The following is a 27,528-nucleotide window of genomic DNA, read 5'->3' on the forward strand; positions in this document are numbered from 1 at the left end:
TGAGGGGAAAATTTTATTGGACAAAATAAAAAGTGACAAAAATTATGGAGGAACTATGACACTATTATTTTGAAATCCATGAACTACAGGAGTACTTTATTGCAACTCATCCGAGTGATAAACTTAAGTGTAGAATGGGCGGAGTAGTTCCGCGTTCCAAGCTCGAGGCTCGTCGATATTATGTTCGACGTTGTAAAGACGGTACGCCCCGTTGTGGAGAACTTTGGTGACGATGAAGGGTCCTTCCCAAGAAGGAGCAAGCTTGTGTGGTTTCTTCTGATCCACTCGGAGAACTAAATCTCCTTCCTGGAAGGCTCGACCCCTCACATTTCTGGCGTGGAAACGACGCAAATCTTGTTGGTAGATGGTCGATCGGATCAGAGCCATCTCCCTTTCTTCCTCTAAAAGGTCGACTGCGTCCTGCCGCGCTTGTTCAGCTTCTGCTTCGTTGTAGATCTCAACTCGAGGAGCATTGTGGAGAAGATCACTCGGCAAGACTGCTTCAGCTCCGTAGACCAAGAAGAATGGAGTTCTTCCGGTCGACCGATTAGGTGTGGTCCGCAGTCCCCAAAGCACCGAGGGAAGTTCGTCGACCCAAGCTCCAGCTGCATGCTTGAGATCACGCATCAGTCGGGGTTTCAATCCCTTGAGAATCAGGCCATTGGCTCGCTCTGCTTGTCCATTCGTCTGCGGATGGGCGACCGAAGCGTAGTCGACTCGTGTGCCTTGAGAGTTGCAGAAATCCCTGAATTCTTCCGAGTCAAAGTTCGACCCATTATCCGTAATGATGCTGTGCGGGACTCCATATCTGAATATCAGTTCCCTGATGAAGCTAACAGCAGCACCGGCGTCAAGGTTCTTGATTGGTTTAGCCTCAATCCACTTGGTGAACTTGTCGACTGCCACCAGTACATGCGTGAAGCCACTTCGCCCTGTTCTCAAAGGACCGACCATGTCCAACCCCCATACTGCGAAAGGCCAGACGAGTGGAATGGTCTTCAGAGCTGATGCAGGCTTGTGCGACATATTCGAGTAGAACTGACATCCCTCGCACTTATCCACTATTTCCTTTGCCATCTCATTCGCCTTTGGCCAGTAAAATCCGGCTCGGTATGCTTTGGCCACGATGGTCCGAGAGGACGCATGATGACCACAGGTTCCCGAGTGGATATCATTAAGGATGATTCGACCTTCTTCTGGTGTTATGCACTTCTGACCAACTCCAGTCGCGCTTTCTCTATACAGTTGTCCTTTGATTACGGTAAAGGCTTTAGATCGACGGACGATCTGTCGAGCCTCTTCCTCATCCTCCGGGAGCTCTTTTCTCAGGATATACGCGATATACGGAACTGTCCAGTCGGGAATGACCACCAAGACCTCCATGACCAAGTCGACTACTGCTGGGACTTCAACCTCAGTCGGATCTGTGGCACTCTTGGGCTGTGGAGCTTCTTCGGTGAAAGGATCTTCTTTGACTGACGGAGTGTGTATATGCTCCAAGAACACACCACTCGGAATGGCTCCTCTCTTGGAACCTATCTTTGCTAGATCATCAGCTGCTTGATTTTTCAGTCGGGGTATATGATGGAGCTCCAACCCCTCGAACTTCTTTTCCAGCTTCCTCACTGCACTGCAGTATCCAGTCATGGCTGGGCTTCTCACGTCCCACTCCTTCATCACTTGGTTGACCACTAAATCTGAGTCGCCATAGACCATCAGGCGACGGACGCCGAGTGAAATGGCCATGCGCAATCCGTATAAGAGGGCCTCATACTCTGCCTCATTGTTGGAGGAATCAAAGTGAATCTGGAGCACATATCTGAGCTTATCTCCTCTGGGGGAAACCAGGACAACCCCAGCACCGGAACCATTCAACATCTTAGAGCCATCAAAAAACATGGTCCAATGCTCCGAGTGAACTTCAGTCGGCTGCTGCTGTTCAATCCACTCGGCGAGGAAATCTGCTATTGCCTGGGACTTAATGGCTTTCTTTGCCTCAAACTTGATATCAAGGGGAAGAAGTTCAATCGCCCATTTAGCCACTCGACCAGTTGCATCTCTGTTGTGCAAAATCTCTGATAGTGGAGCGTCGCTGACGACTGTGATGGAATGATCAGAGAAATAATGAGCAACCTTCTTTGTGGTCATGTATATTCCATACACAAGCTTCTGATAATGAGGATATCTTTGCTTGGATGGAGTCAAGACTTCAGACAAATAATACACTGGGCGCTGAACTTTGAAAGCTTTTCCTTCTTCTTCCCGCTCGACCGTAAGCACAGTACTGACGACTTGTCCTGTGGCTGCGATATAAAGCAACAGAGGCTCTTTGCTGATTGGAGCAGCAAGCACCGGCTGGGTGGAGAGCAGAGCTTTTAGCTCGGCAAACGCTGCATCAGCTTCTGGAGTCCACTCGAACTTGTCTGCCTTCTTCATCAGTCGGTAAAGAGGCAATGCCTTTTCACCGAGTCGTGAGATGAATCGACTTAATGCGGCCAAGCATCCAGTAAGCTTCTGGACATCGTGCACTCGCACAGGGCGTTTCATTCGGAGAATAGTGCCGATCTTTTCTGGATTAGCGTCGATCCCTCGCTCGGAAACGAGAAAACCGAGTAACTTGCCACCAGGAACTCCGAATGTGCACTTTGATGGATTGAGCTTGATATCATACCTTCTGAGGTTGGCAAATGTTTCGGCGAGGTCAGCGAGCAGGTCGGAACCTTTTCGTGACTTGACGACGATATCATCCATATACGCTTCCACATTCCGACTGATTTGAGTGAGTAGACACTTCTGAATCATTCGCATAAATGTGGCTCCGGCATTCTTGAGGCCGAATGGCATGGTGATATAGCAGAAGCACCCGAATGGAGTGATGAAAGCTGTTTTTACCTCGTCGGGTCCGTACAGACGGATCTGGTGGTACCCGGAGTAGGCGTCTAGAAAAGACAATCTCTCGCATCCCGCGGTCGAGTCAACAATTTGATCTATGCGAGGGAGAGGAAAATGATCTTTCGGGCAGGCCCGGTTGATGTGCTTGAAATCAATGCACATTCGGAGCGATTTGTCCTTCTTAGGAACCATGACGACATTAGCGAGCCACTCGGAGTGGTATATCTCTCGGATAAATCCTGCCGCCAACAGTCGAGCCACTTCCTCACCAATGGCTTTTCTCTTCTGGACGGCGGACCGCCGAAGATGCTCTTTGACTGGTTTTGCTGATGAGTCGACTCTTAGGCGATGCTCAGCCAGTCCCCTGGGAACACCTGGCATGTCAGCGGGCTTCCATGCAAAAATGTCCCAGTTCTCACGGAGGAACTGGATGAGCGCTTCTTCCTATTTCGGGTCGAGTGTTGTGGAGATGTGGGTCGGAGCTGCATCGGGGTCGGTCGGGTGAATGTGAACAGGCTTCGTCTCACCGGACGACTGAAATGCAGATTCTGTGGCGGGTTTCTTGGATCGCAGCAAATCACTCGGATCTGCGTTTTGCTTGTATTCTTCAAACTCGACCGCTGTCACCTGGGAATCAGCAATCTTTGAGCCCTTCTGAAAGCACTCTTCTGCCTTTTTCCGATCACCGGTGACAGTGATCACTCCTTTGGGGCCGGGCATCTTCAATTTGAGGTACACGTAACATGGTCGAGCCATGAACCGTGCATAAGCTGGTCTCCCCAAAATGGCATGATATGCACTCTGAAAATCCACGACCTCAAACGTCAACTTCTCTTTGCGAAAATGTTTCGAATCACCAAACACCACGTCCAGAGCTATTTGGCCGAGTGACTCGGCTTTCTTCCCTGGTATAACTCCATGAAAGCTCATGTTACTGGTGCTCAGTCGGGACATCGGAATGCCCATTCCTTTCAGTGTGTCTGCATACAACAAATTCAGCCCACTACCACCGTCCATCAGCACTTTTGTCAGTCGAGTGCCTTCGACAACTGGATCGACCACCAAAGCTTGCCTCCCAGGGGTGGCAATATGAGTCGGGTGATCAGATTGGTCGAATGTGATGGGTGTTTGGGACCATCTCAGATAATTTGCTTTTGCTGGGGTAACCATGTTCACCTCACGGTTAATGACTTTCAATCGACTCTTGCTTTCCACATCTGCAAAGATCATCAGAGTGGAGTTGACATGCGGATATCCTTCCTCACTGTCCTCCTTGTCCTTTCGGCCTTGTCCGACTCCTTTTCCTTGTCTTTAGACTGTTTTCCTTGAAACTGCTGGATCAGGAGTCGACATTGGCGAGTGGTATGCTTTGGGTAAATGATATTCCCCTCTTCGTCTTTCTTCGTGTGGATGTGACACGGCATATCCATCACGTCGTTCCCTTCTTTATCCTTTACCTTCTTAGGGTTCCAGGATCCTTTTGATTTCCCTTTAAACTTTCCCTGAGTCATGGCCAGAGCCTCTCCAGGAGCTGCCGGTTCAGCCTTCCGCTTCTGTTTCCGACTGGTGTTTCCCTTCTCCGACTGACTCGGCTTGTGCTTGCCGCTTCGGAGTCGGTCTTCTTCTTTGCCGTTGGCATACTTGGTAGCAATTTCCATCATCCGACTCAAGGTCATGTCTCCGGTTCGACCAAATTTCAAACTCAATTCTCTGTTCTTGACACCATCCTTGAAGGCGCAGACTGCCTGATGATCAGACACATTCTCCACAGTATGGTGCAAAGTGATCCACCTCTGAATATACTCCCCGAGAGTCTCATTAGTCTTCTGCACGCAGACTTGCAGCTCCGTCAATCCAGCCGGTCGCTTGCAAGTTCCTTCAAATGTTCTGACGAACACTCGGGACAGATCTTCCCAAGTGTAAATGCTGCTAGGACGTAACTGAGTCAACCACGCTCTGGCAGAACCTTCCAGCATGAGGGGCAAATGCTTCATGGCCACCTCGTCATTCCCACCACAATTCTGAACCGCCACTCGGTAGTCCTCAAGCCAAGTTTCAGGCTTAGACTCACCAGTGAACTTGCTGACTCCTGTTGCCAACCTGAAATTGGGAGGGATCACTGCGGCTCTGATAGCTCTGCTGAAACATTCCGGACCAGAAACATGCACTCGACTGCTCGTGGGCGCATCTCTGTCGGGTCCACCTCGATGGGCTCTGTTCCGGTCGACCAAGCCTTGCACGATAATGGATCGTGCGTCGAAGCCTGGTTCTCTGGGGTCGACTGGAACTCTTCGCCCCGCACTGAACTGACGTCTGTCATCTTGCTGCCGAGGAGCGTAAGACCCACCCCTCGGAGGGGAAGTGGGCACTCGTCGCCTATCATCTCGGTCGTGTCGGTCTCCATATTGGTCTCGCCGATTCTCACGCCCTTCACGCCGCGGAGGCGATCTGGGACTGTGAGCCGACTGAACCGTATTCGCAGCGACGGATCGACTGTGAATTCTGTTGCGCGACTGCGACACGGCTGAATTCTGATCTCCTGCTGCCCGGAGCAGATCCCTGATCTGCATCAAGCCTCTGCCAGCTTCCGACTGAGAGGGCTGGATGGACTCTGCTATACGGGTCGCAGCTGCTAAATTCTGGATTGGGGTTCGATATACCTGAGTCGGCGGGAAGAGTTGACGTCGACTGGCGTCGGGAACTCGTTGCCGCGCGCGCTCGTCGAGTGCTCGCTGAAGATTCTCCAAGCGAGCGCGTTCGGCCAAGTTGGCCAAACGTGCCTCCTCCAAGGCGCGAGCCTCGGGGGTTTCTCCTGCGATGGGAGTATGCAGGGCATCCACGTTCCTGCGGCGAAGTTCCTCTCTTTGTAGAGAGTCGAGTGGCTCGGGCTGGTACTCTTCGTGGTCTCGTGCGGGGTCGCCTCCGTCGCCTGCCCCACCATCACGGGCGAAGCCAGGGGGACTGCGGGGCCCGTCGACCATCAGGATTTCCGCCGCTGGATCACTGCTATCGCACTCGGATGCAGTCTCTACGGAGCCAGTCGACAGATCGAACAGGCCGTAGAGAGATTCGTCGGGCTCGATTGCCGCAACTTGGGTGGTGGCCGTCTGGCGAGCCACCGCGTGCCTCACCCACCACTGAAGCCTCGACCGGCCCGAGCGCTTGCGCTGGCGGGAGACCGGGAGGGTGGCCGATGGGGGAGTCGACCGATACGGGGTCGACGGTTGCCGCAGCAGAACGCCGCGGACACATGCGCGAAAATGCGTCGCACCGCGGACGGGGAGCGCATCAACGTCGAGAGGTGCCTCCTGGAGCCAGGCGGAGTCGTCGGCGACGAAGGTGAGAGCACCGAGACGGATCTCTCGACCCTCAACCAAAACTCCAGCAGCCACCATGATGAAAGTACTCGGAAGAATCGCAACTTCTCCACAAAATCGCTAAAACACCTGCCCCATGGTGGGCGCCAACTGTCGTGGTTCTAAGTCTGACAGTAGAGTGGGGGGTAGGTATGGAGAGGCAAGGTCCTAGCTATGGAGAGGTTGTAAACACAAGAGATGTACGAGTTCAGGCCCTTCTCGGAGGAAGTAAAAGCCCTACGTCTCGGAGCCCGGAGGCGGTCGAGTGGATTATGTGTATATGGATTACAGGGTGCCGAACCCTTCTACCTGTGGAGGGAGTGGCTTATATAGAGTGCGCCAGGACCCCAGCCAGCCCACGTAATGAAGGGTTTAAGGTACATTAAGTCTGGGGCGTTACTGGTAACGCCCTACATAAAGTGTCTTTACTATCATAAGGTCTACTTAATTACATACCGTTGCAGTGCCGAGTGCCTCTTGACCTTCTGGTGGTCGAGTGAGTCTTCGTGGTCGAGTCCTTCAAGTCAGTCGAGTGAGTCCCTCGTAGGTCGACTAGAAGGTGATCTCTTCTACGGGTGTCCTTTGGCAGGGTACTTAGATCAGGTTTGTGACCCTACCCTAGGTACATGACCCCATCAGTTCCTGATCAAAATCGAGCAGGGGGAAGGGTTCACGGGAGGAAGAGAGAGCTTCTGGTGGAGAGACTGGAGAGGGGGAGGCCCTGGTGGCATCGGAATGGCCGGGCAGTGGCGGCGGCTGCGGTTGCCGGAGATGGGGAAGGAGACCTCCCCGAGTTGATTGGCTGCCAATGGGGGTCCTAGGGAGATGGCTTGGGAGTGCCTGCGTGCGGGGATGAGCTCGGGGCTCCTTATATCGGTGGTGGAGGTCGGTCCCGAGGCGGCCGTCGATAGGGACGATGGTGAACCACCATTCTGTGCGGCAGGGCGACGTGGAGGCGACGAGAGCTAGCCGACGAGCAAGGGGATAAGCTTGCGCGGCTCCCAGGGGCAGGTGGCGAGCCGGGGTGGCTCGGGCGGCGCCGACCATGGCAGAGGCGCACTGCGGACGCCGGCATGCCGCCAAGAGTGCCTTGACGGCGGCGCTGTAGGGTGCCAGGGCCGCTTGGAGGTTTCTGGTGAGAAGGGGAGTGCATGGCGCGGCTTTGCAGTGTGGGGCCAAACCAGGGGCGCGACGCGGCGGCTCGGGTGCGCGGCTGCAGTTGGCGCGCTCTGGGCGCGCCCAGTGCACGCCCACCATCTGCTCGATGAAATGCCATGGCCTGCTAGGTGGCTTGGTTGGAGCTGGGGATTAGCAGGTCTAGTCTAGGGGTAGCTGGGATGCTAGTGGACATGCCTGTTGGGTCAGAGGATCAGGTCCACAATGCAAAACAAAACTCATGCCAAATCTGTCCATGCACTCCAGGTGTTTGACAAAATGCCACAGGCACCTAGGCTTTTCTTGGAGTGGCCAAATCCTCCAGATCCTAGTCTCTTTAGACGCACAAGAGGGTGGTGAGGTTAGTTTGTACAAAGCACAAACTTGTTAGTGCAAGTTTTGGAAAATTACAATTCTGGACAGGAGGTAAATGGCATCATCTCATGAACCAAAAGTATTCCAATGATTGCATGCTCCTGGACTTAGGGGTTTTGTAGGGTGGTCTACAAGCAGGGGAAGGAATCAAGGACCAAAGAGCAAGCTAGAATATGGATGCTGTACAAACCATCATGTTGGACCAGAATGAAGATGAGGTTGATTCACTCAAAATTTTCAAATAACATCACTGGGTTTTTGCATAAAGTTGAATCATATGCTACTACCAACATCCCATAATTTTGGTGGAAGCTAGAAAGAAATATTTAAATGAGTTGTAGTGCAAAATTGCCCACTGGACCAGAGAAGAGAATTGGGTGTAGAGCTCAAAATATATCATGAATAAAAGATACTTTTGCATAAAAGTGACTTTAAAACATCACTTGACACCTCCAAATTTTGGTTGGAATTTTAAGTGAATTTATCAAATGGTTGTAGTTAAAATATGGCCATATAACCTTGGAAAACCATTTTTCAAGAAAATAAAGATCAAGCAAATTAATTATGTAATTAGTTCTACTAATAAAAGAAAAGTTTTTCTTGAGAGGTTAAACAAACCCAATAACATATTTGAAAGGTTTTCTTTTTGAGGAAAACTCCATAATAACGAGAGAGAAAATGGTCCAAAAATCAAAAGGGAGCCCAGAAAATAAATTTTTTAATTTCCTGGCAAAATTTTAATTAACAAAACAAGGTCAAAATTTTGGGGTGTCACAACACTACCCCCCTTAAGAAAAATCTCGTCCTCGAGATTTGTTAAGAGCGGTTTTGAAAAACAAATACCCCACGGTTACGTGTCTTTACAAGCATGGTATGTGTTCGAGCGGAGGTGAGTCTGCTGCCGTGGTGCTGTGTGAAATGAAATAATCCACATCGTGAGAAGATATACAATGTAGCAACTCAGGGAAAAAAAATCTCACTCCGTGATTCTTCCCGAGAGAAACAGTAATAGTCAAACCGTAATAGAACTACTCACATTAATAGAAACTAAATAATTTACTCGCCGCACAAACTCGGGGTACCACACATAAGTTACAACACATAAGTAAAAGTTGCAAGAATAAACATAGCAGCGACGTCTATAATGCAAATGGTAACTGGACGGGGTCTCGAGAAAATATCTCTGGAACTGGAACGCACTCCTCTTCTATCAGGGAAAGCGGATTGATCAAACGATGAATGTGTCTCTCTTGGTCTGGCCTCAGTGGTGTGCCGATGGCGATCTGAGGATCTAAGTCCGCGAGACTCTGGAGGTAACCCATTACTCACTGGGTCAAACATTCTTCAGCGATGACGTACTCGACCAGGTTGCCAGTACTGGGTCTCTCTCAATCTGTCTACCGGGAAAAGATGTTACTTCTCCGGGTGCTGCACGGCTCGGAAAGTAATAATACCCTCATTCACTGGCATAGGGTACCGCGAATTGATGGCGAGCGAGTGCTTCGCAAGCAGCAGCTTCTATGGCCATATGTGGGGTTGGCATTGATTTCCCCATGAAGGAGACTTCCGTTGGATCTTGGTTGGAGTCTACAGGAGGGATGTGTACTGCTGCCCAATATTGCGAGGTGGAAGGTGTGATTCTCGATTTGAACAGCTCGTACTGGGGTGGCTGGGTAGAACCCATGGTACTGCAGGTAAAGTCCCATAATATTTTGACAAAGCTACCTGGGGTTGCATCTGGGGTTCTCAGATAAATACTGGGGTTCGGCATGACAGGAAAAAGGTTGTGAGGGTGGTGCACAAGGTGTGGGGTGCTTGGTAAGGTCACGAGGTGGCCTTTTTATAGCACTGGAGCTGGGTCATTTTACCGTGGTGAAAGGTAATAAATTTGCCAGCTTAGCTCCAAGGGTCGAGGTCAAGGCCAAAGATACATACCTCACTAAACTAACGTATCACTGTAGGGGTTGTCGGGGTGGTCTTGGTAGCTGAGCTTGGAAAAATATGCAACTGCGTGCTGACGCAATTATGCAAAGTTACTATCTAAAACAGGGGCACAACAACAGGCTATGTTAATTCACAAGGTCACACGGTTACAAAGCAAGGATACACTGAGACTTGGCACTACTCGGGTGACTTAGTCTACCTCGTTTATATCCAAACGGGCGTGCCTTGTGGATGTCGAGGCTTCTCCACGGTTCTCACCGTTGGAATTATCTGGAGATGGTGGAGGAACTGCAGGGTCGGGGTAGCGATGATGACCATCGCGGGGATTGTTAGCCACAATCCCGTTGGAGTGTGCTCCCAAAAGGCGATGAAACACTTCTGGGGTCATCAAAGCATCTCGGTTGACGGCTGAAGCTGACCTCAGGGTCTCGATCGGGTGTCCGAACAGTACGACTGGGTTGTAGGCGTCGGGCTCGTCTTCTCCTCCTGCTGGGGTTCGACGAACCAGCTCTCCACGGGCTGCGATCAGATCAATGGTGATTTGATCGAATAGTGCCTCTAGTGCACCTACATAGCGCACTAGGTGCAATAATGCAGGATCTGTCTCGTGATCTCTGTTGGCAACTTGGGGTGGTCTACCATACCCTTCGCGTCTAGGGTAGTAGTAGAACGAGCGATAGTTAACTCTGGGTGACAACTGCCGGAGTTGAACTATAGCTTCTCGCGCCGCTAGCTGGACGGCTTGTGGCTCAAAGGAAGTTGTCCTTCCGGTGAACCTGTAGGGGCGTTCTGGAGATAGACCCCTACCGTAGATGTGCACAGTGGCCCAGAATTGACGGCTTTCACCGCCCATGGGTCCTTGGTACACAACATATTCTAGGGGCTCTTCTAATGCATAGGCACGACGGGTGAGGTTTGCGAGTATGGTCACAAATCCTCCAAGGTTGGTTGCTGTGGTCTCATTGTGTACTACGGGGCCAGGCATTATGGCTCGGCTTGGGGTAGAGAATGTGTTGTGCTGGGTTGGGGCTAGCGTGCCCTTTTTATAGAAAAAAAGGGGACGGAGTCTTCCTTCGCACGCTTGTGAAGGAGACAACTTGGGTGCTGGTCACTAGCGCGTGATTGACAGGCTAGGTTGATAGGTTGGACACCGACTGCCAAAAGTGTCGGGGTCACTGTGTGGCTATCTTGCACGAGAAGCTTGGCTGGGGTTTGGTTAAGGTCTGGTAGGTTGGTTTGCCTAAGTTTTTCGACCTAGTTAAGATAGGATTAGCCAATGGTCAGCCTGGCTCTGATACCAAGTTTGTCGCGACCGGTTTTCCGGGTATTAATTCCCAGAAAATGGCCCTTGTGCTCATCAGCCCCAGGATTACTGTTAGCTGATGAGGCACCAACTTGATACAGAAATTCCATGCAAAACACAAAATATGTAGTACAAAACCATTCTGGTCTGTGAGTACAACAAATGGTTTCTAGTGGTTGATGGCGGAAGCGGGTTGTGAATCATCAGTGTCTATGGGACTCCATTTCCCACAGGAACAGCTGACCAGGTTAACTCCTATCTTCGCGAGGCTGCTATCACCGTTGCTTAGGTTCCGGGGCTGTCATCACGGTCGCTCCTCTCCGCGCAAGAAATCTGGCCAAGACAATAGCCAGGGACAAGCCAGTGAGTACTTTGAATGTACTCGCAAACATTATGAACACGGGTATAATTTAACAACGATGTTCCAAAATATTTATGCTCATGACGTTAGTCACAAAAGGTAAATAAATCTCTGATGCATGTAAGCAGGTTATTTATGAAAATGCAATAACATATTAATAATAAAAGGCACCGATCGGGTGTCTGAAGCGATGCCTCGAAAGGTCAGTAAATAAAGAGGAATACCTCAGTCGGGCGTCTGAGCGACACCACATAAAGGGCTTATAAAAGAAATGCCACAGTCAGGCGTCTTAGCGACACCACATAAAGGGCTTATAAAAGAAATGCCACAGTCGGGCGTCTCAGCGACACCACGTAAAGGGCTTATAAAAGAAATGCCACAGTCGGGCGTCTCAGCGACACCACATAAAGGGCTTATAAAAGAAATAACAAGCATGCCACAGTCGGGCGTCTGAGCGACACCACATAAAGGGCTTATAAATAATCACAGTGAATACCCAGGAGGTAAAACCATCCCAGGGATATTCGGTATTTCAATTAATATAAAGGTATTAGTCCATAATAAAAATGATCATCATCATAAGTCTCAAGTCACGATCCATGTTCTGGTTTAACAGTATTTCTCCTCTGAAGACCAACACTAAGACCGACACTTGACCCATCCTAGACTGTAATCCTTAACCATGGTCACGGCTATTCGAATAGGTTTAATCTCTGCAGAGGGTGTACTCTTTACCCACGAGTAACGGATTCCTTTAGTCCATCGGGACTAATTCCGTCTACGGCCTTTTTGTTGAAAACACCCTAACTTGCACACACCAGCTTAACTCACACGTGTCTAGAATCACCCACGACAGCTGTCAAGCAAACTCTAAGTGGGGAGGCTACAACCTCGCGTAGCATGGGATCAAATTTATATTGCGCGCTCTAAGGGGTGGCCTCCCCTCTCGGTCTCAACCGGAAACACCCATGCCCCCGGACCAGGTGGCCTGCCTACCAGCTACAACCGGTATCTTCCACCATGGCCTCTCTGTACGGTGTGTGCTAGAAAGAGGTTGACAACTTACTGAACCGTACTCTACTTGTTGTAGAGACGAGTGGTAGTACGAAACAAGTATGGGGGTTACTGGAACAAGACTCGATCTAGGGTCGACTCAGGAGGTTTAAGTATTCCCTGCATGATTAGCATAACGAATATATTTCATCCAACAGACAGAGTCACCACTCATCATACCCCTCATGCCATGCCGGACACACTCGTCTCGACGAGGAACTAGGGACAAGCTCGGGTCTACCCAAGACAGAGACTTTCTCGTTTTCCTTCCGATAGGCACGAAAGGCATACGAGGATGATCATCATCCCAAGCATGTCCATTTCCAACAGCAAGGAAATTCCAATAAGCATTCATGCAAATGCTCATATCACCACATAAAATAATGAGTCCTATGTAATGAGGTGGTGTCATGATTGTGTCAAACAATGCATGCAAAATATTATGCCAGGGTTCAGGATGCTTGCCTTCAATGTGTGGAAAGGCAGGGTGCACTCCAAAACTTTTGAAAGTTTTCTCCTCTCTCCAAAATCCTATTTAAAAATATTTTTGAATCAATATATAGTTTCAAAAACAGTACCAAAAAGTTGTCTGAATTTTTTTGAAATAAATCTTAAAATAAACTAGACAATATTTGAGAGAGGTAGGAAAAAGAATCAACTCATTTGGAGTTGTATTTAAAAACTTAAGCTCGGTCAAAGTTTAGTCAAAAATCTGGTTTTAAAATAAAACAGAAAAGAAAACGATTTGAAAATACACGTATACGTCGAAAGCGTATTTTGGATTTACGCTTCCACTTACTCCAGCGTGGACGGTGCGCGTGTCACTGACAGTGGGCCCGCCTGGCCCACTGGTCAGGTTTGACCAGTCTATCTCTCCCTCCTCTTCCTCTGCCCGAACGGAGGAGAGGCAACGGCGATCAATGCTGGTGAACGGCGGCTCCCCGCGGGCTCCAGAGAGTCGGGATGGATCCGCAAGACTGGGGCAGTTCTTCTGGTGGTCGAGGGAGTGATGGGGATAGAGGGAGTCATCCGCGACGAGCTTCGCGGCGGCCGGCGGCGTCGGGAGTAAGGTGGTTTTGGGGCTATGGTGGTTCCCGATCAAAATCGAGCAGGGGGAAGGGTTCACGGGAGGAAGAGAGAGCTTCTGGTGGAGAGAGTGAAGAGGGGGAGGCCCTGGTGGCGCCGGCTGCAGTTGCCAGAGATGGGGAAGGAGACCTCCCCGAGTTGATTGGCTGCCAATGGGGGTCCTAGGGAGATGGCTTGGGACTGCCTGCATGCGGGGATGAGCTCGAGGCTCCTTATATAGGCGGTGCAGGTCGGTCCCGAGGCGGCCGGCGATAAGGACGACGGCGAACCGCCATTCTGTGTGGCAGGGCGACATGGAGGCGACGAGAGCTAGCCGACGAGCGAGGGGATAAGCTTGCGCGGCTCCCAGGGCCAGGTGGCGAGCCGGGGTGGCTCGAGCGGCGCCGACCGTGGCAGAGGCGCACTGTGGACGCCGGCGTGCCGCCAAGAGTGCCCTAACGGCGGCGCTGTAGGGTGCCAGGGCTGCTTGGAGGTTTCTGGTGCGAAGGGGAGTGCGTGGCGCGGCTTTGCAGTGTGGGGCCAAACCAGGGGCGCGACGCGGCGGCTCGGGTGCGCGGCTGCAGTTGGCACGCTCTGGGCGCGCCCTGTGCACGCCCACCATCTGCTCGATGAAATGCCATTGCCTGCTAGGTGGCTTGGTTGGAGCTGGGGATTAGCAGGTCTAGTCTAGGGGTAGCTGGGATGCTAGTGGACATGCCTGCTGGGTCAGAGGATCAGGTCCACAATGCAAAACAAAACTCATGCCAAATTTGTCCATGCACTCCAGGTGTTTGACAAAATGCCACAGGCACCTAGGCTTTTCTTGGAGTGGCCAAATCCTCCAGATCCTAGTCTCTTTAGATGCACAAGAGGGTGGTGAGGTTAGTTTGTACAAAGCACAAACTTGTTAGTGCAAGTTTTGCAAAACTACAATTTTGGACAGGAGGTAAATGGCATCATCTCATGAACCAAAAGTATTCCAATGATTGCATGCTCCTGGACTTAGGAGTTTTGTAGGGTGGTCTACAAGCAGGGGAAAGAATCAAGGGCCAAAGAGCAAGCAAGAATATGGATGTTGTACAAACCATCATGTTGGACCAGAATGAAGATGAGGTTGATTCACTCAAAATTTTCAAATAACATCACTGGGTTTTTCCATAAAGTTGAATCATATGCTAATATCAACATCCCATAATTTTGGTGGAAGCTAGAAAGAAATATTTAAATGAGTTGTAGTGCAAAATTGCCCACTGGACCAGAGAAGAGAATTGGGTGTAGAGCTCAAAATATATCATGAATAAAAGATACTTTTGCATCAAAGTGACTTTAAAACATCACTTGACACCTCCAAATTTTGGTTGGAATTTTAAGTGAATTTATCAAATGGTTGCAGTTCAAATATGGCCATATAACCTTGGAAAACCATTTTTCAAGAAAATAAAGATCAAGCAAATTAATTATGTAATTAGTTCTACTAATAAAAGAAAAGTTTTTTTTGAGAGGTTAAACAAACCCAATAACATATTTGAAAGGTTTTCTTTTTGGGGAAAACTCCATAATAACAAGAGAGAAAAAATGGTCCAAAAATCAAAAGGGAGCCCAGAAAATAAATTTTTTTAATTTCCTGGCAAAATTTTAATTAACAAAACAAGGTCAAAATTTTGGGGTGTCTCATCACCGGATCTTCATGTCCAAAGAAGATGAGTAGAAGACGTCGTTCATGACTCCATGTGGTTCGTAATGCTTTGTCTGCATGCCATTCGGATTGAAGAATACCGTGAAGGAAATATGCCCTAGAGGCAATAATAAAGTTATTATTTACTTCCTTATTTCATGATAAATGTTTATTATTCATGCTAGAATTGTATTAAGCAGAAACATAATACATGTGTGAATACATAGACAATCATAGTGTCACTAGTATGCCTCTACTTGACTAGCTTGTCAAACAAAGATGGCTAAGTTTCCTAACCATAGACATGAGTTGTCATTTGATTAACGGGATCACATCATTAGAAGAATGATGTGATCGACATGACCCATTCCGTTAGCTTAGCACACGATCGTTTAGTATGTTGCTATTGCTTTCTTCATGACTTATACATGTTCCTATGACTATGAGATTATGCAACTCCCGTTTACCGGAGGAACACTTTGTGTGCTACCAAACGTCACAATGTAACTGGGTGATTATAAAGGTGCTCTACAGGTGTCTCCGAAGGTACATGTTGGGTTGGCATATTTCGAGATTAGGATTTGTCACTCCGATTGTCGGAGAGGTAGCTATGGGCCCTCTCGGTAATACACATCACTTAAGCCTTGCAAGCATTGCAACTAATGATTTAGTTCAGGGATGATGTATTACAGAACGAGTAAAGAGACTTGCCGGTAACAAGATTGAACTAGGTATTGAGATACCGACGATCGAATCTCAGGCAAGTAACATACCGATGACAAAGGGAACAATGTATGTTGTTATGCAGTCTGACCGATAAAGATCTTCATAGAATATGTGGGAGCCAATATGAGCATCAAGGTTCCGCTATTGGTTATTGACCGGAGACGTGTCTCGGTCATGTCTACATAGTTCTCGAACCCGTAGGGTTTGCATGCTTATTGTTATGATGACAGTTATATTATGAGTTTATATGTTTTGATGTATCTAAGGTTGTTCGGAGTCCCGGATGTGATCAGGGACATGACGAGGAGTCTCGAAATGGTCGAGACATAAAGATTGATATATTGGAAGCCTATGTTTGGATATCGGAAGTGTTCCGGGTGAAATCGGGATTTTACCGGAGTACTGGGAGGATACCGGAATTCCCCGGGAGGTTAATGGGCCTTAGTGGGCCTTTACGGAGAAGAGGAGAGGCGGCCAGGGCTGGGCCGCGCGCCCCTCCCCCCTAGTCCGAATAGGACAAGGAGAGGGGGGCGGCGCCCCCCTTCCTTCCTCTCTCCCTCTTCTTTCCCCACTCCCAAGTCCTAATCCAACTAGGAAAGGGGGAGTCCTACTCCCGATGGGAGTAGCACTCCTCCCGACGCGCCTCTCCTCTTGGCCGGCCATACCCCCCTTGCTCCTTTATATACGGGGGCAGGGGGCACCTCATGGACACAACAATTGATCGTTTGATCTTTTAGCCGTGTGCGGTGCCCCCCTCCACCATAGTCCACCTCGATAATACTGTAGCAGTGCTTAGGCGAAGCCCTGCGTCGGTAGAACATCATCATTGTCACCACGCCGTCGTGCTGACGAAACTCTCCCTCAACACTCGGCTGGATCGGAGTTTAAGGGACGTCATCGGGCTAAACGTGTGCTGAACTCGGAGGTGCCGTACGTTCGGTACTTGATCGGTCAGATCGCGAAGACGTACGACTACATCAACCGCGTTGTGCTAACGCTTCCGCTGACGGTCTACGAGGGTACGTAGACTACACTCTCCGCTCTGATTGCTATGCATCACCATGATCTTGTGTGTGCGTAGGAATTTTTTTGAAATTACTACGTTCCTCAACAGTGGCATCCGAGCCAGGTTTTATGCGTAGATGTTATATGCACGAGTACAACACAAGTGAGTTGTGGGGATACAAGTTATACTGCTTACTAGCATGTCATACTTTGGTTCAGCGGTATTGTTGGATGAAGCGGCCCGGACCAACATTACGCGTACGCTTACGCGAGACTGGTTCTACCGACGTGCTTTGCACACAGGTGGCTGGCGGGTGTCAGTTTCTCCAACTATAGTTGAACCGAGTGTGGCTACGCCCGGTCCTTGCGAAGGTTAAAACAGCACTAACTTGACAAACTATCGTTGTGGTTTTGATGCGTAGGTAAGAACGGTTCTTGCTCAGCTCGTAGCAGCCACGTAAAATTTGCAACAACAAAGTAGAGGACGTCTAACTTGTTTTTGCAGGGCATGTTGTGATGTGATATGGTCAAGACGTGATGCTATATTTTATTGTATGAGATGATCATGTTTTGTAACCGAGTTATCGGCAACTGGCAGGAGCCATATGGTTGTCGCTTTATTGTATGAAATGCAAGCGCCCTGTAATTGCTTTACTTTATCACTAAGCGGTAGCGATAGTCGTAGAAGCAATAGATGGCGAAACGACAATGATGCTACGATGGAGATCAAGGTGTCGCTCCGGTGACGATGGTGATCACGACGGTGCTTCGGAGATGGAGATCACAAGCACAAGATGATGATGGCCATATCATATCACTAATATTGATTGCATGTGATGTTTATCCTTTATGCGTCTTATCTTGCTTTGATTGACGGTAGCATTTTAAGATGATCTCTCACTAATTATCAGGAAGTGTTCTCCCTGAGTATGCACCATTGCGAAAGTTCTTCGTGCTGAGACACCACGTGATGATCGGGTGTGATAGGCTCTATGTTCAAATACAACGGGTGCAAAACAGTTGCACACGCGGAATACTCAGGTTGAACTTGAAGAGCCTAGCATATACAGCTATGGCCTCGGAACACAGAGACCGAAAGGTTGAACGTGAATAATATAGTAGATATGATCAACATAGTGATGTTCACCATTGAAAACTACTCCATCTCACGTGATAATCGGACATGGTTTAGTTGATTTGGATCACGTGATCACTTAGATGACTAGAGAGATGTTTGTTTAAGTGGGAGTTCTTATGTAATTTGATTAATTGAACTTTAATTTATCACGAACTTAGTCCTGGTAGTATTTTGCAAATTATGTTGTAGATCAATAGCTCGCATTGTTGCTTCCCCATGTTTTTGCTTCCCTATGTTTTTATATGTGTTCCTAGAGAAAACTAAGTTGAAAAATGTTAGTAGCAATGATGCGGACTTGGTCCCTGATCTGAGGTTTATCCTCATTGCTGCACAGAAGAATTATGTCCTTGATGCACCGCTAGGTGACAGACCTATTGCAGGAGCAGATGCAGACGTTATGAACGTTTGGCTAGCTCACTATGATGACTACTTGATAGTTTTGTGCACCATGCTTTATGGCTTAGAACCAGGACTACAAATGTTTTTGAAACGTCATGGAACATATGAGATGTCCCATGAGATGAAATTGATATTTCATACTCATGCCCGTGTCAAGAGGTATGAGACCTCTGACAAATACTTCGCCTAAAAGATGGAGGAGAATTGGTCAACTAGTGAGCAAGTGCTTAGATTGTCTGGGTACTACAATCACTTGAATCAAGTGGGAGTTAATCTTCCAGATAAGATAGTGATTGACATAGTTCTCTAGTCACCATCCCCAAGTTAGTAGAACTTCATGATGAACTATAGTATGCAAAGGATGACGAAAATGATTCCAGAGCTCTTCGTGATGTTGAAATCGACGAAGGTAGAAATCAAGAAAGATCATCAAGTGTTGATGATTGACAAAACCACTAGTTTCAAGAAAAGGGCAAAGGGAAAGAAAGGGAACTTCAAGTAGAATGAAAAGCAAGTTGTCAATCCCGTGAAGAAGCCCAAAGCTGAACCAAAGCCTGAAACTGAGTGCTTACACTGCAAAGGAAATGGTCACTGAAAACGGAAATACCCTGAATATTTGGTGGATAAGAAGGATGGCAAAGTGAACAAGGGTATATTTGATATACATGTTATTGATGTGTGCTTTACTAGTGTTTATAGTAGCCCCTGAGTATTTGATACTTGTTCGGTTGCTAAGATTAGTAACTCGAAACATGAGTTACATAATAAATAGAGACTAGTTGAGGCGAAGTGACGATGAGTGTTGGAAGTAGTTCCAAGATCGATATGATCATCATCGCACACTCCCTATACTTTCGGGATTAGTGTTAAACCTAAATAAATGTTATTTAGCGTTTGCGTTGAGCATGAATATGATTTGATCATGTTTATTGCAATACGGTTATTCATTTAAAGTTAGAGAATAATTGTTGTTCTGTTTACATGAATAAAACCTTCAATGGTCATACACCCAATGAAAATAGTTTGTTGGATCTCGATCATAGTGATACACATATTCATAAATATTGATGCCAAAAGATGCAAAGTTAATAATGATACTGCAACTTACTTGTGGCACTGCCGTTTGGGTCATATCGGTGTAAAGCGCATGAATAAACTCCATAAAGATGGATTTTTGAAATCACTTGGTTATGAATCATTTGATGCTTGCGAACCATGTGCCTTTTGGGCAAGATGACTAAAACTCCATTCTCCAGAACAATGGAATGAGCTACTGACTTGTTGGAAATAATACATACTGATGTATGCATACCAATGAGTATTAAGGCTCGTGGCGGGTATCGTTATTTTCTGACCTTCACAGATGATTTGAGCAGATATGGGTATATCTACTTAATGAAACATAAGTCTGAAATAGTTGAAAGGTTCAAAGAACTTCAGAGTGAAGTGGAAAATCATCATAACAAGAAAATAAAGTTTCTGCAATCTGACCGTGGAGATGAATATTTGAGTTACGAGTTTGGTCTTCAATTAAAACAATGTGGAATAGTTTCATAGCTCACGCCACCTGGAACACCACAACGTTATGGTGTGTCCGAACGTCGTAACCGCACTTTATTGGATATGGTGCAATCTATGATGTCTCTTATTTACTAGTATCGTTTGGGGTTATGCATTAGAGATAGCTGCATTCACGTTAAAAAGGGCACCATCAAAATCTGTTGAGACAATGCCTTATGAATTGTGGTTTGGCAAGAAACCAAAGTTGTCATTTCTTAAAGTTTGGGGCTGTGATGCTTACCTAAAAAAGTTTCAACCTGATAAGCTCGAACCCAAATTGGAGAAGTGCGTCTTCATAGAATACCCAAAGGAAACTGTTGGGTACACCTTCTATCACAGATCCGAAGGAAAGATATTCATTGCTAAGAATGGATCCTTTCTAGAGGAGTTTCTATCGAAAGAAGTGAGTGGGAGGAAAGTAGAACTTGATGAGGTAACTGTACCTACTCCCTTATTGGAAAGTAATTCATCACAGAAATCAGTTCTTGTGATTCCTACACCAATTAGTGAGGAAGCTAATGATGATGATCATGAAGCTTCAGATCAAGTTACTACCAAATCTCATAGGTCTTCCAGAGTATGGTCCGCACCAGAGTGGTATGGTGATTCTATTCTAAAAGTCATGTTACTAGACCATGATGAACCTACGAACTATGAGGAAGCGATGATGAGCCCAGATTCCGCGAAATGGCTTGAGGCCATGAAATCTAAGATGGGATCCATGTATGAGAACAAAGTGTGGACTTTGGTTGACTTGCTCGATGATTGGCAAGCCATAGAAAATAAATGGATTTTCAAGACGAAGACGAACGTTGATAGTAGTGTTACTATCTACAAAGCTCGACTTGTCGCAAAAAGGTTTTTTGACAAGTTCAAGGTGTTGACTACAATGCGATTTTCTCGACTGTAGCGATGCTTAAGTCTATCCGAATCATGTTAGCAATTGCCACATTTTATGAAATCTGGTAAATGGATGTCAAAACTACATTCCTTAATGGATTTATTAATGAAGAGTTGTATATGATGCAACCAGAAGGTTTTGTCAATCCTAAAGGTGCTAACAAAATGTGCAAGCTCCAGCGATCCATCTATGGACTGGTGCAAGCATCTCGGAGTTGGACTATACACTTTGATGAGTTGATCAAAGCATATTGTTTTATACGGACTTGCGGTGAAGCCTGTATTTACAAGAAAGTGAGTGGGAGCACTACAGCCTTTCTGATAAATATATGTGGGTGACATATTGTTGATCATAAATGATGTAGAATTTTCTGGAAAGCATAAAGGAGTGTTTGAAAGGAGTTTTTCAAAGAAAGACCTCAGTGAAGCTGCTTACACATTGAGCATCAAAATCTATAGAGATAGATCAAGACGCTTGATAATATTTTTTTCAATGAGTACATACCTTGATAAGATTTTGAAGTAATTCAAAATGGAACAGTCAAAGAAGGAGTTCTTGTCTGTGTTGCAAGGTGTGAAATTGAGTAAGACTCAATTCCCTATGCCTCTGTCATAGGTTCTATAATGTATGCTATGCTGTGTACCAGACCTATTGTATACCTTGCTTTGAGTTTGGCAAGGGAGTACAATTTTGATCTAAGAGTAGATCACTAGACAGCGGTCAAGAAAATCCTTATTGAGGACTAAGGAAATATTTCTCGATTATGGAGGTGATAAAAGAGCCTGTCGTAAAGAGTTACAACAGTGCAAGCTTTTACACCGATCCATATGACTATAAGTCTCAATCTCGATACATATTGACAGTGGGAGCAATTAGCTATAGTAGCTCCGTGCAGAGCATTGTATACATAGAATATTTGCAAAATACATACGGCTCTGAATATGACAGACCCATTGACTAAATTTCTCTCATGAGCAAAACATGATCACACCTTCGTACTCTTTGGGTGTTAATCACATATCGATGTGAACTAGATTATTGACTCTAGTAAACCCTTTGGGCACTGGTCACATGACGATGTGAACTATGGGTGTTAATCACATGCAGATGTGAATATTAGTGTTAAATCACATGGTGATGTGAACTAGATTATTGACTCTAGTGCAAGTGGGAGACTGAAGGAAATATGCCCTAGAGGCAATAATAAAGTTATTATTTATTTCCTTATTTCATGATAAATGTTTATTATTCATGCTAGAATTGTATTAACCGGAAACATAATACATGTGTGAATACATAGACAATCATAGTGTCACTAGTATGCCTCTACTTGACTAGCTCGTCAATCAAAGATGGTTAAGTTTCCTAACCATAGACATGAGTTGTCATTTGATTAACGGGATCACATCATTAGGAGAATGATTTGATTGACATGACCCATTCCATTAGCTTAGCACATGATCGTTTAGTATGTTGTCATTGCTTTCTTCATGACTTATACATGTTCCTATGACTATGAGATTATGCAACTCCCATTTATCGGAGGAACACTTCGTGTGCTACCAAATGTCACAACGTAACTGGATGATTATAAAGGTGCTCTACAGGTGTCTCCAAAGGTACATGTTGGGTTGGCCTATTTCGAGATTAGGATTTGTCACTTCGGTTGTCGGAGAGGTATCTCTGGGCCCTCTCGGTAATACACATCACTTAAGCCTTGCAAGCATTGCAACTAATGAGTTAGTTGAGGGATGATGTATTACGGAACGAGTAAAGAGACTTGCCGGTAACAAGATTAAACTAGGTATTGAGATACCGACGATCGAATCTCGGGCAAGTAACATACCGATGACAAAGGGAACAACGTATGTTGTTATGCGGTCTGACCGATAAAGATCGTCATAGAATATGTGGGAGCCAATATGAGCATCCAGGTTCCGCTATTTGTTATTGACCGAAGACGTGTCTCGGTCATGTCTACATAGTTCTCGAACCCGTAGGGTCTGCACGCTTAACGTTACGATGACAGTTATATTATGAGTTTATATGTTTTGATGTACCGAAGGTTGTTCGGAGTCCCAGATGTGATCACGGACATGACGAGGAGTCTCTAAATGGTCGAGACATAAATATTGATATATTGGAAGCCTATGTTTGGATATCGGAAGTGTTCCGGGTGAAATCGGGATTTTACTGGAGTACCGGGAGGTTACCAGAACCCCCCGGGAGGTTAATGGGCCTTAGTGGTCCTTTACGGAGAAGAGGAGAGGCGGCCAGGGCTGGGCCGCATGCCCCTCCCCCCTAGTCCAAATAGGACAAGGAGAGGGGGGCGACACCCCCCCTTCCTTCCTCTCTCCCTCCTCTTTCCCCCCTCCCAAGTCCTAATCCAACTAGGAAAGGGGGGGTGTCGGTGTCAAAACCGGCGGATCTCGGGTAGGGGGTCCCGAACTGTGCGTCTAGGCGGATGGTAATAGGAGACAAGGGACACGATGTTTTTATCCAGGTTCGGTCCCTCTCGATGGAGGTAAAACCCTACTCCTGCCTTATTAATATTGATGATATGGGTAGTACAAGAGTGGATCTACCACGAGATCAGAGAGGCTAAACCCTAGAAGCTAGCCTATGGTATGATTGTTGTTCGTCCTACCCACTAAAACTCTCCGGTTTATATAGACACCGGAGGGGGCTAGGGTTACACAGAGTCAGTTACAATAGGAGGAGATCTTCATATCGTATCGCCAAGCTTGCCTTCCACGCAAAGGAATGTCCCATCCGGACACGGGACGGAGTCTTCAATCTTGTATCTTCATAGTCCGGGAGTCCGGCCGAAGGTCATAGTCCGGCCATCCGGACACCCCCTAATCCAGGAGTCCCTCAGTAGCCCTGAACCAGGCTTCAATGACGACGAGTCCGACGCGCAAATTGTCTTCGGCATTGCAAGATGGGTTCTTCCTCCGAATACGTCATAGATGATGTTTGAACACCAGGATAGTGTCCGGCTCTACAAAATAAGTTCCACATGCCACCATAGAGAGAATAACATTTGCACCAATCTAATCTGCTGACGTATTCCGCAGCGTGAGATCACGCCACGGCCAGGCTTTTATTCATTTTACTGGAAGCACCTCAGCGTGTTTAGCGAGGCGGTTTCCTTGGCACATCTTGTCAAAGCAGAGAGCGTGTCCCCTTATTCCGGGATTCTCATAAATACGGGCGTGGGTAACCCAACTGCGCCATTAACCGCGGCGCTTGGGAGATAAGCGAGTTTTATTAGGCCGGTGGGGGCTCGTAATTTCGGCCGTCCATATAAGGGGATAAGAATCCGCCCTTTCCATTCACGCCTTCTTCCTCCTTTGCTTATTTGTCCCTGCGCGCTCGAGCTCCAACGCCCAAGCCCGTACTTCCCACCTCAACCTTCTCCAATCATGTCCGGAGCGGGAGGTAGATGGATGGCCTCCTCCGTCACGGATAGGCACATCAAAAGTTGAGGAAGGCCGGATACTTGTCTGACGACATCGCGCACCGGCTTACAGATGAGGGGCAACTCATCCCCACCCTCAGGCCCCATGAGAGGGTTGTTTTCCTTCCCCATTTCCTCCGCGGACTGGGTTTCCTCTTCATCCGTTCGTCCGGGGGCTCATGTTCTACTATGGCCTAGACTTCCACGATCTGGCCCCGAACTTCATCCTCAACATCTCGGCGTTCATCGTCGTGTGCGAGGCCTTCCTTTGCATCCAGCCCCACTTCGACTTATGGCTGAAGACCTTCAATGTCAAGACGAAGGTAGTGGGCGGCCTCCAAGCGGAGTGCAGAGGCGCCATGGTGGGCCGGATGGCCAACGTCCTATGGCTCGAAGGCTCCTTCGTGGAAACAATAAAGGGATGGCAGTCGGGGTGGTTCTACATCACCGAGCCGCGCGATCCCAAATGGGCGGCGTCCCCCGAATTCCGATCTGGCTTCCCCACACGGCTCACCTCCTGGAAAGAGATAGGCCTAACATGGGGGGGGGGGGTTCGGAAGAGCTGACCGGACTTCAAACCTGCGTCCAAAAGCTGGTGAACAAGAACCTCAAGCTTGTCAATGTAATCTAGGTCATGCTTATCCGCCGGATCCTCCCATGCCAACAACGGGCCTTCAAATTGTGGGAGTTCGATCCGGCACGGCACCAAACCTTGAGCGGGCTTTTTGACACTTTGTATGAAGATGCCTGGAAGGTGCTGTTTAAGGGTGCTGAGGCACCCGCATCCGCTACCAAAGATCGCGGATTCAGCTCGCGGTGCCAGGCCAGTGAGGCAATCTACTCTACCCTTTACGGGATTCTCCGTCTTTCATAGGTCTGACTCCATGTGGGAGATCTAAACTCCCTCTCTTTGACAGAACTAGCTGAAGACATCCGGCAGATGAACTGTCCGGCTCCCCTTACCAGAAGACCCAGCGGATGCCCAATTGACGAGGCTGCTGGTTCCGGCACCCCACGTGGTGCCGGAGAAGAAGGCTAAGAAGAGGGCCACGGGGACCCGAAAGAGTTCCCGGCGCCAGGCGGTGTCGGATTTGCCCGACAACCCCGACGCAACCCTCCGCCTCCGAAGACGAGAGGAGAGGGAAGAAGAAGAAGCAGCCTCTCCCCCTCCAACGGGGGAGGAAAGAAAAGAAAGGGCCTGCCCCAACTGGGGGAAGCCGGAGGTCCAAGAAGGGGAAGACCCTTCTGCCGGACTACACATCCGATGCCGAAGATGGTGGGGAGGAATGGCCATCCAGGGTCAAGCCCCTGGAAAAATCGTAAGTGTCTGGCTACCCGAATGACTTATTGCACTCCTCCATTATTTGATAGCTTCTGACGCCGAATTTAATTATGCAGACCGCCCAGAGCTTAGCTCGGCGATTCGTCAAGCGGCTCCCTGAATTCGTCGGATGTGAATAGCACTTCACTTCCGACGGCCTCCTCCCCGCTCCCTGTGGATGACGCCGAGGTGGAGTCCCGAAAGGGACTAAACCAGGAGGAGGTGGTCCTGGAGGCACCGCAAGGCGATCTCCCGGACTCCAGGCCCGAAGGGGGTAAAGCCTCAGAGGGATCTAAGTCCGGCCCCGGGCCGGACACTGCTCCAGAACCATCAATGGTTCCAGAGTCCGACAGGCGGCTCCTTCATAAGAAGGGCAAGCCTACGACACCGACGACCTCCGTCCATACGGAGGCGCTGGACAATTTGCTGGAGGTGCTTAACGGCGCCTCCATCTACAAGGAACACCGCACTGTTATGAGTGCGGTGATTCAGAAGGTTCAGTCCGCCAAGAGCGGGCTGACAGAAGCCTGTACAAGTCTGTTAACAGGCTTTGAGGTATGTGTTAAAAAACATATAAAAATGTTACCGCATAGACAGTAGCCCCTGATGCTCAGTTCGGCGTTCGAAAAGAAAAGTCGAGCTGAGGATCTAAAAAGATATACGCAGGAGTCTAATAAAAATATGTCAATATGGGAATGCAGGCTGCACTGATGACCTCTGCCGCACTTACTGCGGAGGTCAATGCCTTGAAGGAGAACCTCGAGCGGTCCGAGAACGAGCTCGGCCGTGCCAAGAAGCAGCTCGAGGACAAGGAGGGTATGTAATACCGCATGTAAATGTATATAGAAATACTTGGTTGCAAATAATGACAGGACCAATAGAAATGTTGCAGGGGCCACAGCCGAGGTGGCCACCCTGAAAGAGGCGGTCTCCAAGGACGAAAACAGTGTGGCCTAGGAGCGCACCGAGCGAGAGAAGCAGGAGGCGCGGGTGGTGGAGGTGCGGCAAGAGCTCCAGGCTCTCGTGGAAAAACATGAGGGTTTGGAGCATGACTCGAAGACTCCAGAGTCAGAGCTCGCCTTGGCTCTTGAGAGTGCCAAGACCGCTAAGGCCGAAGCCCAGAAGGCCCACCAGGAGATCGAGGCAATGAAGAAGATAGCGGCGGGTAAGGAATTCTATATGCAAAGCAAGAATATAAAAGTAAATTATCTGCTACTTACCCGAATCCAGAGCTCTCCAGGAGCGTTCGCCGATCTGCCCCGTAGTGTGTCTGATGGCGCCACATACTACCGAGCCGAAGAGGGGAGCTCGACGGAAAAGGTGTTTTGGTCTCATTATGCTGAGGCCGAACATCTGGTGCCCCTGAGCGACCAGCTGAAGCAGCTGGTCGAGCTCCACAAGGTGTACGAACAGGCCATGAAGGGCCTCATAGCTCGGCTGTGGCCTGGAGAAGCCATGCCTGGGAGCTACTTCCGTCTGGTGCAGCGGCTGGTGGATGTGTGTCCGTGCATTAAGGTCGTCAAGCGCTCTGTCTGTATGGAAGGTGCCCGTCGGGCCCTTGCCCGTGCTAAAGTGCATTGGGGCAAGCTGGACGCTAAGAATCTTTTGACGGACGCGCCACCGCCGCGCAAGGAGTATCATACGCCCGAGATGTATTATAAGGGCGTCCTGAAGGGTGCCCGCCGTATAGCAGATGAGTGCTCCAAAGATGTAATTTTTGACTAAACTCGCATTTGTTATCCTGTATGCTGAAAACTTTGTTCATGTGCATTAAGCAACGCTTGTTAATTTAAAATATTACCTTTTGTGCGGCCGTTTATCAAATCTGAGAGATGCAAG

The sequence above is a fragment of the Triticum aestivum genome, chromosome 7B, assembly GCF_018294505.1.
Source record: "Triticum aestivum cultivar Chinese Spring chromosome 7B, IWGSC CS RefSeq v2.1, whole genome shotgun sequence".
NCBI classification, from domain to species: domain Eukaryota; kingdom Viridiplantae; phylum Streptophyta; class Magnoliopsida; order Poales; family Poaceae; genus Triticum; species Triticum aestivum.